Below are 12,423 nucleotides of genomic sequence, written 5' to 3'. Positions count from 1 at the left end.
ACTAAATTTTCAGTTACCGTGTTTCCCCGAAAATAAGACATCCTCCGAAAATAAGACCTACTTACAGGTTTCCTTCTGAGTGAAATATAAGGCATCCCCCTGAAAATAGGGCCCCCCTAGGCTAAAAATGAGAGATTTGGTCCACTGATTCTGAAAGAAATGGAGTCACAAGAAATTCACCAGGAAATCCAGCAATTATATTGTTATGATGATGTTCCAGAAGATGATGACATGATTGTCACTGAATAAATGAGTAAATTCTTGATACTGTAGGATTCACAGTTTGTCTGGTTTGTGTTGACAACTACCGTATTACTGTATCATATACAGGTAATAAATTTCCTTTATTTTCCTTTAACAATAAATGTATTCTTCTTCATGGAAAAATAAGACATCCCCTGAAAATAAGACCTAGCGCATCTTTGGGAGCAAAAATTAATATAAGACACTGTTTTATTTTTGGGGAAACAGGGTATTATATTTTGCTCTGGTCTACTAAGTGACATTGGTTCTCAACCAAGAAAAAGCTGGAATACTTAATTTACCAATTAGATTAATTAAAAAAAAAAAAAAACTTGAATGCATAGAGCATGCCTAAGTTAGCCTTCCAAGTAACACAGTAGGTTAAGTGGTGAATTTAAACTATAGCCATTTCCCTAGAGCCACACATATGGCCAGTCTCTGAGCATAAAACTGTTATGTGTTTTGGATAAAAAAAACAACAACAACAAAACTTGTGATTTTCAATATATAGTTAACCTTGAACTCTTTTTCTTCATAATGATTGCAAATTTCAAGTAAATATGAAATCAAGCTTTCTCTTCAAGAGCCAATGAAGAGTACTAAATTACTGATAGAGTAAATTACTTCAAATCCAGTTGGCTGTAAAGGTAAGATTTTAAGTTTTCAACCAAATTTCAAAGGAAATATTACTTTTATTCCTCAGAAGAAATGTGTGTGTATTCAATAGCTACACTGAACAATAGTTTACTCAAAATAATTTTTCCTGTGATTCCAAATGAAATGGAAATAATTTACTTTCACTTATCCTGAACTGTAGTAGTGTTAAGCCAGTATTCTCTTACCATCACTGCTGAATATGGGTATTCCTCATGATTTATTCTCTATTACATTGACTTTCAACTCCCGCTACAAATTAAGCAGCCCCAGGAGCTTTTGAAAAATATCACTACCAGAGTCCACTGGTAGACTGGTAGTGATTGAAACCAAATATCTGGCACTCAGACCTAGACAGACACACAGACACACACACACACACACACACACACACACACACACACATATATATATATATATATATATATATATATATATATATATATATATATTTAAATACCAGATGACTCTAATACACAATGAAGGTTTCAAACCACTAATCCACTGTTTCATTTGAAAGAAATCATTCACAGATAAGTAGTAAGGAGTTAAGGAAAAACAGTCAACAAAATTGGGAGGTTACAGACTCAGTTGGCTCAAGAAGTCTCCCCAAACAGTATTACTGAATGCCTCTTGTGGCTCCAAATTTTTATTTGCCTCAGAGCCTGGAGGTTGCATTACAGAAAATCAATTATAACTTCAGAGGAGAGCTATTCCTAGGTTCAAATCACACCTAACTAGAATGGGACCAGGGCATGGAGCGGACTGCATATGCTTCACTAATGCCAGCACCAAGCATAGTTGTGGTTGCCTGGGCCAGGAGGAAACCACGTTCACCAACATATTTCTGTACTGAACACTATATGGAAATGATGCAAAGCAACCAAAAAGCAATATAATGGAATAGAAGAACAACTACTTTTAGAAAAGAATGAACAGAGCTAACTATAAATTATTGAAAGTAACAGAATGACAGTCAGTCTTAAAATGTGGCCGCCACTATTGCTCATGGCCAGCAGCCTGGCTGGGCCTCAGCTCCTTGGAGGCGCTGACCCATGCAGGCCCCAGGCAGCGGGGGCCAGGGCGTTCCAGTACCTGATGAAGTAGTGCTCGCGGACCATTGACTGCAACTCTTTGCAAGGCTTGGACAGGCTGGCCCACTCCAGCTTCATCTCTTGGTGCCACCTGGAGATTTCCATGCTCCTGGGCAGTGGCTCTGGCAGGGACCCCCCAGCCCTCCCCTCCTGCAGCCCGGCCGACCAGGTAGCCAGCAACAACTTCTACCTGCACTGCCTTGGCAAGAAAGGCGAGTTCCAAAACGGCATGTCACAGAGGCATGGGAGCACAAACATCAAGAAAAGGTCACTGCCATCCATGGAGAAGAAGGAGAAGCAGAAGGTGCCCGAATCCCGTGCAGGCCCACATCTCGCCCCTGACCATCAGCATTCCAGACACCATGGCCCACCTCATCAGCCCCTGCCCTCCCCCACGGAAACCATCGTGCTTGCAAATCCCGCCCATCCAGCCTGGGGAGCAGGATCTTCACTACAAAATAGGCCAAGCGATAGCACCTGACTTTAATTTAATGATTGACAACTCGCAGTCAGAAAATGAAAAGGAAACTTCAGATGGACACAGACCAAAGGATGACTCAAAGCCACCTTATTCTTATATACACCTAATCCTACAAGCAATTATTATGGCTCCTGATAAACAGCTCACCCTATGTGGAATTTATACTCATATCACTAAAAATTATCCGCAGTACAGGACTGTGGACTAGGGCTGTGGGATTCAATTCACCACAATCTCTTTCTGAATCGTTATTTCATCAAAGTACCATGTTCCCAGGAAGAACCGGGCCAAGGCTCATTCTGGAGAACAGACGCTGCCTCAGAAAGCAAATGAACAGAGCAGGCTTTCAGGAAAAGATGGCCTGGGGCGTGCCTAGCTTTAAAACCCACCTGAGACTCTCAGGTGTCCAGCCTCTCATCACTGCAGTGGTGCCCAGGCCCCTGAGCGCCTGCCCAGGGAAGGTTTGCAGGTTCCCCGGAGCCCGAGCCTGGTGCCGCACGCCCACTGGCTGTCATGGCAGAGAGGGGGTTGCTGAGTGCACCTCTTAGTCGCTGTGGGGAGAAGGGAGCTGCCCCGGAAGATCAAGCCCATCACCCACACTGTCACCAACCCTGACCTCAACCTCCCAGCTGCCTGTCGTGCAGTTGGTTCAGTCGCGTCGTCCACCAGATCCAGCAGCGTCTGTCACCAGTGTGGTGGGACTGGTCTCACTGGGCTGCGCTGGCCCCTGCTAAGGCAGAGCCAGGAGAATGAAGATCACCGACAAGTGCAAGTGGAACCTATTCCTGCGACGATCTAGGCCAACCTGGACTCAGATGGCGCTGCCCACCCCTGTCCAGACAGCCAGCATCCTGCAACAGGCACCCCTGGGCCAGCACCAGCTACCAATGAAAACTAATGCAAGCAGGACCCACGTGGTGCCAGTGCCCCCGCAGGGCACAGCCCAGGGAGCAGCGCAGCCATGGCCTCTGCACATGCTGGCCACACACTCGCCAGCCTCAGCTTCCCAGCCCACAGAGCGCCAGGACGCCGCCAGGTGAAGGAGTCAGAGCTGATATGGGTCAAGATCAAAGGCAGCAAGAGCATCGTCATCGCCCAGAGCGTAGCTATGCCACAGAAAACCCGAGGGCAAAGGGCATCCGGAACTGGCGGTCGGGAAAGCCCCTCTCATCCTGCTCTGAGCGCCTTCTCTTGGTGGGCGGAGGGCTGCGGTCGGACTTCACAGCAGCACCGACAACACAAAACACAGGTGGCCTTAAAAAGTCTTAAAGGCAGAAGTCAGGCCTGAGCTATTAAACCGCACAACACCTGGTTCCAGCACTCCCTGCTTTTCCCCGTGAGGATGGCAAACAGATGGCCTGGAACAGCCTCCTCCAGGGCACCGTGCAGGAGCCGCCTCACCGCCCTCAGAGGCCCCCTGAGGCTGGGGCAGAAGAGACAGTATTTTGCTGTTCACATGTGGAATTAGGAGGAAAAGTTGGGTCTTTTACAATAAAAAAAAAATTTAATGTAATAATATGAGCATAAAAAGTACCAGAAGACTGTCTCTTCTTAACTTACTTATAATCCTCAAATGAAAGTGGTCTTTTTAATCAGGGAACAAAATGCAAAAGCCATAAATAGCAAATCAGGTAAATCTGAAGTGTTATTAATTCCAAGGAGAAAAATTGTAACTTCACAGTGGTGAAACGACAGAAAGCATCTGACTACATAATATACCCAGAATGACCACTCTTTTTCTTCTCACAAGAGAATATATCAGGGGACAGTTTCTACTCATGATCAATGGACACAGCATATTCAATTTAAAAAAAATGATCTATGTCCCCAAAGTATTCAATGACATAGCCATTATTTTGAGATTAATAGACACTAGTCATAAGGCTATCATTCAATAAACCAAAACTTCAAATACTGAGTATTATTCTAGAATCCTATGGCCATTTGATTGAGCATGTAAGTATTTTACCATAAAACAATTTAGTTAATAAAGATTCTCCCATTTCCAATTTTATTTACTTGCTACATAGATTTTATTTTAGAATATATTTTTATTGCTTTCAGAGGGGAAAGGAGGAGAGAGAGAAACATAAATGAGAGAGAATCATTGATCAGCTGCTATTACATGCCCCCTCCTGGGGATTGTGTCTGCAACCCAGGCATGTGCCCTTGACCTGAATCAAACCCAAGACCCTTCAGTCCCAGGCCGATCTTCTCTCCACTGAGCCAAACCTGCTAGGGCAAATTTTAAAATATCTTTTTGTTTTTATGAGAATTTATATGAGGTTTACTGAAAAATCCCTGCAGAATACTGCTTCCTCAAAACTGATAGAAATTGCAAGATATCTAGAAAATTGAAATCATGAAACGTCCATGTTATCTTCAAACATATGTTAAATATGTTATTAAATTATCAACTTATAATATTTTTTTCATGAAAAGAGAGACAAAGAAACAACTATGGCAAAAACAGAATACAGAATATATGTCTTAGAAAGTATTCCATTGACAAGCTTAAACTTATGGGTTGATGTCATCTGTACAATATAAAATATGCCAATTTGGTGAGACAATCTCAATAGGTTTTCAGTTGTTACTTGCTTTTAGTCCCAATTTTGTGTTTCAATTTACTGTTCTAAGAAATTGATTTTTATATATACAGCTCAGACATGACAACTACATTTTTTTAAATATATATATATCTTGCTCTCAGAGTTGTGTTGGACAAAGAAATGTAACTCATTTTCTTCTATAACTGTATAGGGCTCATGATCTGCAGTTTCAACTTTGCCTTTAAATTAAAAAAATATTTAAAATATGTTTTTATTGATTTCAGAGAGAGGAAGAGAGAGGGAAAGAGAGATAGAAACATCAATGATGAGAATCATCAAATGACTCCCTCCTGGAACCAGAACCCAGGCATGTGGCCTGACCATGAAATGAACTGGTGACCTCCTGACATAAGGGACAAAGCTCAACCAATTGAGCCACACCGCTGGGCCAGCCTTGCCTTTTGATAGCAACATAAGCCTTGATGATATATATTTAGACACATGTAACTTTGGGAGATGAGCTAAATATTCATCTTTCAGCATTACAAATTTTATAAAGATATCTAATAAAGAAAGCATGTTTTATATAAACATCCTACTAAAGTATTGTGCTTCTTTGGCAGAGCATTTTACATAGAAATTTGAATTTTCTATTCAAATTATTTTGCTAATTTCTTCCATGAGGGCAGCCTATCAAAATTATATCTAACTATACTGCTTGCTACTACTTACATCCACTTATTTTTATTTTTATTTATGCTTCTTGAGGACATGACCCATTCTGCTAAGTCTTTTTATTCATTAATTTATTCAGTCAAGCATCCATGTGTGAACACAAAAGATACTTGCTCTCATGAAGCTTATACTTTTGTGGATGAGAGACAGACAATAAACAGATATGGGACTCTTAAAAGGTTATATGAACAGTGCTAGATACTTCCATATGTCCACTTCACTTTAATTCTCAAAATTATGTCAAGAAATAAGTGCTATTCTTCCATGTTGGTATATGAGGAAACAAGGGCTCAGAGAGATTTACAAATGTACCTGTGGTCACATAGCTGGAGATTATCAGAATCTGAATGCAAATCCAGAAATGTCCAAATTCAGAAACCATCCATGTTCACAATTACCTTGGCTTTCTGGAGCTATAAAAAATAAAGGGTCCACCAATTCAAATATCTCCATCCTGGATGGATCTCTCTAACTTCTAAGAAGTTTAAAGGATGTTTTACATTGTAGCACTTCAGCATTCAAAAGGATTTAAGCATGAGCAACATATGCTATTGGAGTCCCACTGATTTCAGCAATAGAAGAGAACAGGCTCCTGCAGTATCCGTAGAATGAAATGGCTTAGAGGACATAGAGGAAAAGCATAGTGGAGTACTGAACATATGCTATGTAAGGCTTTCTTTGCTATATAAGCACCAAAAATTAAGTGTCAGTTATTCATTCTGAAAATGCTTATAGCTTTGCAATCATATTCTGAAATAATAGATGCATGCTTCAAAGGTATTCACCAACAAAGGATTTAATAGTAATATATGGTTCCTACAGGAATATAGTGAGAAGAAACAGAGAAAACCGTGTTAAAAATAAGACATTCGAGCACCTGGACTGCAGGTTACTGCTGCCCAGATGTGGAAAAACACACCATTCAGTTTGACAGACAGATAAAGCGTTTTCCTGTAGAGTCTGAATAAATGCTCTTCTTAAACCTGTCAACATGAGTTCCCAAGAGAAAACAAGGCCAGCAAAGCTCAAGGTCATAGTTGATTTCAAAGTATCCCCTTTTATTTATTGCTTAAATAAGAGATCCTATGGGAACTTAATATTATTTGCCACCAATGGAAAAATATCTCCTTAAGATCACTTCCTAATTGTTTCATTAAATTTTAACTTAAAAACTGCCTCCTCGCTGGACAATGAGGAAAGGAAAATCATTTGCTATTTTTTTGTGTCTCATTTTTTTTTTTTAGAAATGCAAAATCCTTTCAGGCTCCTGTGCAAAAAAAGACATTTTGATGGGAAAAACAGGTTTTTATTGTTATGTCAAAATATTGTTTAAATATTTACTCTTGTTTTTTTCTTTAGATCAGACACTGCTGCTCTACCAGCTTGATTTGATTTCCTAAATTATAAAAGTAAATGACAATAAACAATATTTAAAAAGTTAGCTCAGCTTCCATGTATAGTTATAATAAATATTTTAAAATATATTTAAATGCAATGCTCTTTACTGCATAATTTAACCATATAATATAGGTAATTTTATATTATAATTTCTTTGTGATAATATTTAATTATAAGCACTGACCCACCACTTTTAATAATGCCTAATATGACATTAAATAGACATTCCATAGTTTACTCAATCAAACTTGTGTTTTTGACATTTAGACTATTTTTTTCTGTACTATTATTACCCATTTTTTCTAATCTTTAAGATACTTCCTTCATATAATGTATTTAAAGTTTCCTTAATGATTTTTGAAAATAAAGTTATGGAAGACTCCTCTAGTCAACTTATTCTTTTCTGGGTCTCCATATTTTAACATGAATTGACTCCTGAAATCTTTTGTTTAAATAGATAAAATATATAACAGTTATTTTATACAAGCAGCAGCTGTGAAATCTATATATCTTCACAGCAATGCTGCAGGCAAATATTTTCATGTTACATATAAAGGAATTATTCAAAGTGTGTAAGTGGTATTCTCAGGCCTTACTCTAAGGGGTACCTGCAGAGTGGGGTGGGTGTGAGGTTTCAAAGAAAAAATCATAGCAGAGGTTTTGGAGAGGAGACTGCACTGTCTTGGACATTTTGGGTTTATGTTACAACCGTGTCTATAGATAATAGGAATGTGAACACACATTTGGAACTTTTAAGAGATTATTCCTCTGAGTACAGCAATTTGGGAACCCTCAGCTTATAAATGAACGGGATTAGCCAGGTAACGTATACAATATGTAAAGCAAAGGGAGGCAAGCACTAAACCTGGGGAGTGCAGATGCAGCTGGTAAGAAAACCAGGAACTCAGGTAAGAAAGGAGGAAAATAATGGAAGGAATTATGAGTGAAGTCTTAGAAACCAAAAAAGGGAATAATTTCCAGACCAGGACATCGATAATTCAGCAATAAAGACAATTTGGTGGTTTAGTTTAAGAGAAGCTTCAGTGGTGTTCTGCGCTACAGAGGGATTTTAGTGGTTTGAAGATAATTTACTTGGAGGACCAATAGGAAAAGTGGCAAAGGCATTTTGCTGCTCTCCTTACATACTAGGTAACAAAGCTCCTGCACAGGTGGCTAGAAGGGCCAGGGAGGTTACCATGGAGATTCCCATAGAGAGCCGCTGGGGGTGCACAGCCCTGGGCTCATCCCTGTTGCATAGGAACTTGTCACAGAATGTTTCTCACCCATGACGAATGAGCAAGTCCGTCAGAAGAGGCAACAGATAGAACCTCTCCATTAGCCTACATCCCAAATGACTAAAACCAATAGCAAGTGCTCCTTTATTTTCTACCCTGCCCAAGCCATTGTTCACTATTAAAGCACATTAAACTTTGAACTATGAAATATACTAAAAATGAACTCTTAAAACATAAAGAAACGGAACAGTAAGTTATGACAATGGCAGCTGCCTTAGCCCATGGGGATGCCATTTGTGTTTGCTCAGACTCAGGGGAGAACGACAGGATTCTGGTTTTGAGCAGCTTGCAACTTGTTTACTTTTATCATTCTTAGATAACTTTTTAAAAAATCAACAAACTGCAGAGTACTGAGGAAAGCTGTGCAGACGTTCCCGTGCCCCCGCCCTTGCAGATGACCTTTCAACAGCCAAGCCTTCTGTTCACTTCCAGCTGCGCTGCCGCAGGCACACAGGAGGGAAGCGCAGTTGTGACTTTGTGACACCCACAGATAATGACTACCACGCTTGGAATCTGAAGGAGTCAATTCCAATTCCTTGTTCAGATTTTCTTCTGTTTAGCGAAAAAGAATTATTTACAAATCAACTTTCCTTCGTATACATATATATATTTTTTTTCAAAGCATTATCAGAACTATTATGATCACAGGCAGCCCATGACATTCTCTTATTCACTATATTCAATGCTGACCTGCTGAACATGCTTTTAATTACATTAAATGAACCAATTTAGTGCCAACTACAAAGACACGTGTTTAGGATAATGATCCTCTTCTCTGTCCCCGAACATTCCAAAATGCTGGATTATTAGAAACCATCCACAGGTCTCGGGTCTCAGAGTCTCTGATTTAAGGCTCACCCCTCCCCTCGATGACAGGCATTCTGTTGTCTTCTGACTATAGTATCCATTCACTCTTTCATTCAAAATTAAACACCAATGTTGCCTATATTTTTCTTAGGGCCTAGAGTATGGAGAAGAGTACAAACAATTCCTGCAGCAAAGGAGCTCATAGTCCAGTGGGAGAATGATTACTACAGCCTGAGAATTCCACAGAAAGGAGGGAAGGCACAGGCCACCTAGGTGCTGGTGAGGGTGCATGAGAGTATGAGGGGGGGCTCCCAGCAGGCTTGAGGTGAGGCTGGGGCTGGAGTTTGTGGCAGCGAGTGTCTCAAGATATTTTTTTATTATAAAAGTTATTAAATTTAACTTTCTGCCATCAAGGCACAAGTCTGTTCAAAGGGGAAAGATTTTAAAAGGAACATTTCCCCTCAGAGCTCTATCAGGCATTAAGTAATATCCCGCACAAAGTGATGAAGAATTCTATATTGAAACCTATATTTATTTGTAGAGAATCAATGATGATATAAAACAAACTGATACTAAAAATGTTACAAATGTAAGGTTATTTTGTTTACCCTTTACCGGAGGATAAGCTTTCAACTGCTGTAAATTCTTAACTGGCTGTCTGTATGCCTAGTTTTAAAAAATATTGACTATTTTGATAAATTTTAAATATGCTTTTATTGAATTAAGAGAGAGAGAGAGGAAGAGGGAGAGTCAGAAACATAGACTCTCAGCTGCTTCCTGCACACCCTCCTACTAGGCATGGAGCTGCATCCCAGGCATGTGTTCTAACCAGGAATCAAACCAGTGACCTCTTAGCACATGGGATGATGCTCAACCAAGTTTGAAATATAAGTACATGATTGTTAAATAGTAAAACAATATATTCTATAAAGAACCTCTAAAGGGCAGAAGCCATGTCATAATTTGGTTTTGTTTCCCCAGTGCCTGATACAAGTTAGGTCAGGCTTTACATTTCTTGTATTCGTGTGTGTTGAAAAGCTGTGAGGTTGCTAGAACCAGTGGAAGCTTCAGGCAAATGCCCAGAATTGTGTATATATAATACACTTTCAGGGTATGGTATATTCTGCCTAATTGTGTGATGAAAGACAAAATAATACAGTGCTTTTAGGTATAAGAGATGTTATATCTACTCATTAGTTACATGGTGATGCTAAAGAAAGCATAATATTGGACATTTAAATTTCATGGCTCCTTGTTTTTATTTCATAGCGATGTGAAATTTTGGAGAAATGACCTAGACATCAAGACAAATTTTCCAGAAGGGAGATATTAGGCATGAGTAGAAGGGACTTATTTAAAAACCAGACAGAATAATTGGAACTAAATGCTTATTATGATATTAGATTAGTCTAGGGAATCAAGTGATGTTTTAATAGAGGATGCTGATGAAAATCACCCTCTTTAGGAAAATAAAATATTTGGCCCTTTTTCATCCCATCAACAACTGAGAATACTACATCAGGGTTTCAATTTTTATGATAATTAATTCTTTTTTTTCCCTTCAAGATTCGCTTTGAATGAACTTAGGGATGTTTATATCATCTTTTCACATGGACAATATGGCAAAGATAACAGCTAACTCCTTTCATTTTTCTGTGCTAATACTTTTCACTGTAATCATTTGTTTACTCCCAATGAAAACTGAGAGGAAATTATATACCACTTCAATCACACAGTCCTGATTTTTTTCCCTTTTCCCCGAGCTTATAAAGTGCATCTAATAAAAATGTGTTGATTTTTTTAAATTCTAAGCAAATATTTAATGAATTACATATGCAAGTCATCACACCAAAGGAAATTGATAACAGTGATATAGTACACAGCCCTTTTCCTACTTGTTTAAATATCATCATACAGACATATAAAAAAACAATTCAGACAATAAATGATAATATTGTCCCAATTCAAAGAAAATGATCTCCCTGCTCTTATGGCCTGTCATTAGGTCCATACACAGGAAACTGGATGCCATAAATATATTTGAAATCCTGTAGATTCTACAAAGTTAATATTCCTTTTTTAGATCCATTCAACCAATCAAAGCACAATATGCTAATGATATGCTAAGGCCTTTCAACCACTCCCTATGATGTGCAATGACCCTTCTTTCCAAGTATATCCTTTATTTCATCTCTCACATTACAAGCAGACTAATCCCCCAAATGAAAGTTTGATCCCATTATATTATGCCAACAACATTGCACTTGTCTACTGAATAAAATCCTAGCTCTTCCTGATGGTGCCAAGAGCTCTCCAGGGCCTGGCACAAACTCACGTCTCTCTCTTGCTTCTTGCAATACCTCCTACCCTTTCAGCCACATCAAATGCTGAAGGGCCCTGAACATTCTGGTCCATTTTGTTCATTCTGCTGTGACTGACCAAACATCTGAGGGGCATTAACCCCTGCATCTCAATCATGCTTTTTATTTATTTATTAATTCAACAAATATTTACTGAAGACCTGGTATGTGCCAGATTGTGCATTGTTTTGGGAATACAAAACACAAAGCTCAAATGTGCAACCCTTGAGGAGATCACAGTCCTGAAAGACAAGAGTGAAATTAATCAAATAGCCATGATCTTGTCCTGACCACAACTCCTGCTCACTCCTTCTTCCTCACTCTGCTTAACCATCTGGCCTCCTTTTTTACCTAACAGCCCAAGCTGGCCCTGCTTCAGGGCTTTACACATTAGTTTTTTTGCTTGAAATACTCTTCCCCAGACAGTGCCTGGCCTTGTTCCCTTTCCTTATTTCCTCCCCTGATCAAATGTCTTCTCAGTGGTCTGCTCTAATAATCTTCTATAAGGTAAAAGGATGATCTGTTCCTCTGTCAGTTTTTACTTATTTTTTTAAAAAAGATTTACTGATACTTATACATATATTTGTTGGTACTTGTAGTATGCATGTATCTGTTGATTTTTCTTCCTCCCCTCCCACCGGAACACAAACTGCATCGGGGCTGGAACTCATCTAGTAGTCCACTGCAGTTTCCCCAAAACTTAGAGCAGTGTCTGGTGAGTGGTAGGATCTTGATACATACTTGGTAATGATGAAATACATACTCTACCTAATAAAATAGTAATATGCTAATTAACCATCACTC

The 12,423-nt window shown here is 39.2% G+C and overlaps 1 protein-coding gene and 1 pseudogene across 6 annotated transcripts in view; one reads left to right on the top strand and one right to left on the bottom strand.

The window, feature by feature from the left end:
- The window catches only part of LOC118703663, a 28,548-nt pseudogene extending 24,788 nt beyond the window's left edge, over positions 1-3,760 (top strand).
- PRR16 (proline rich 16) overlaps positions 1-12,423 on the bottom strand; it is a 219,343-nt gene that overhangs the window by 39,830 nt on the left and 167,090 nt on the right. The window lies entirely within an intron of this gene.

The sequence above is a fragment of the Pipistrellus kuhlii genome, unplaced genomic scaffold (assembly GCF_014108245.1).
Source record: "Pipistrellus kuhlii isolate mPipKuh1 unplaced genomic scaffold, mPipKuh1.p scaffold_m20_p_4, whole genome shotgun sequence".
Lineage (NCBI taxonomy): Eukaryota > Metazoa > Chordata > Mammalia > Chiroptera > Vespertilionidae > Pipistrellus > Pipistrellus kuhlii.
The sequence above is the reverse complement of the archived record's forward strand: the minus strand, read 5'-3'. Positions and strand labels throughout refer to the sequence as shown.